General features: G+C 58.4%; 1 protein-coding gene across 1 annotated transcript in view; it reads right to left on the bottom strand.

Annotated features, from left to right (window-relative positions):
- Positions 1-1,322, bottom strand: part of TMEM8B (transmembrane protein 8B) — a 7,991-nt gene that overhangs the window by 6,488 nt on the left and 181 nt on the right.

Genomic DNA, 1,322 nt, shown 5'->3' with positions numbered 1-1,322 from the left:
TGGGCAGTGCTTTGCAGTAGCCTGAGGAGCCCATGGCCCTGGCTGCTCATGCTCTGCTCCCTGCATTTTACCTGTAATAGCAAAGGGACATTCTTCATGGCTTCAGCTATGCCCTAGTAGGTCAGCTCCCACAGGAGCACACCTTCCCCCTCATCTGCCTGCTGGGGAGGCTCAGCACCGAGCCCATCATAAAGTGCAGAGTTTCATCCTTGAGCCACAAGAAGGAGCAGGCAGAGCACTTCCTGCGCTGCCTCCCAGCTCTCCCATGGTTTGTGGAGGAGGAACGGTGCACATATGTGTGCACATATGCACACGTGGGTGCTGTCTGCGTGCACAGCAGAGTGGAGGCATGCAAGCCCACGCCCGTGGGGGTGTGTGCCTGTGCACAGCCCCATGTCTGAAAGACGCTTCCTGCAAGCCCACGGCACAGGTGGGGGCCACCTCCCCCTGACCAGCTGCCTGACAGGTCGATTTTCAGGGATTTCCAGGAGCCTCAGCAGCAGTGAGACAGCCACTTCTTTGTCACAAGGGAGAGCAGGACTAGAGACAGCAGCCATAACTTCACCTACCATTACCACGCTACACCAGTGCCAGCCTGGGAGACCCATCTATTTTTCTCTAGAGACACATCAAGAATGAGATACCCCTCTTCACAGGCTGCTGGAAAGGGGGAGGCCAGCAGAGGATGGGCTGGGAGCAGGTCTGTACCCAGGAGGACTTGTCCAGCATGAAGTGGGATAGCTGAGAAGAGGGTCTGCTTTGCACTAGATGTTCTTGGCCGGGAGTGTGTGCATGTGCTTTTATGCACGTGTGTTTGTGCTGCGTGTGTGCAGCCCCAGCAGGCTGTACACTGACATGCATCTGCTCCCTTGTCTGGAACAAAGGCAGCTCCCCCTCCCCTTCACTCCCAGCCGGCACAAGCCAGGCATGAAGCACCTGTCTCCTCAATGCAAGAGCATCGGATCCCAATTTCTCCACCAGGAACCACCTGGTCACTCCCCAGCCCCAAATGGGGACAGCGACCTGTCAGGGGACCCCAGGAGAGTGTTGAACACAACTCCAGAAGGGGAACTGGGGGAAGGACCCGGAGCTAGCCAGTCTCAGCGCTGCCCTCCCACGCTCTCTCACCCAGGGCAAGGTGAGGGAACTGGTTGCACGGAAAGGGTCAGTCTGAGGTGGCATGGCAGTGCAGCTGGAGCAGAGGAAAGGTGCTGGAGGACGGAGCAGGATTACTATCCATGGAAGCGCAGCGGATGGAAGGAGAAAAGCCAAAGCCCCTGTGCTTCAGGCCGCCAGCGGCCAGAGCCGCAGGACCCCAGCCC

The sequence above is a fragment of the Geospiza fortis genome, unplaced genomic scaffold (assembly GCF_000277835.1).
Source record: "Geospiza fortis unplaced genomic scaffold, GeoFor_1.0 scaffold1509, whole genome shotgun sequence".
Taxonomy (NCBI): domain Eukaryota; kingdom Metazoa; phylum Chordata; class Aves; order Passeriformes; family Thraupidae; genus Geospiza; species Geospiza fortis.
The sequence above is the reverse complement of the archived record's forward strand: the minus strand, read 5'-3'. Positions and strand labels throughout refer to the sequence as shown.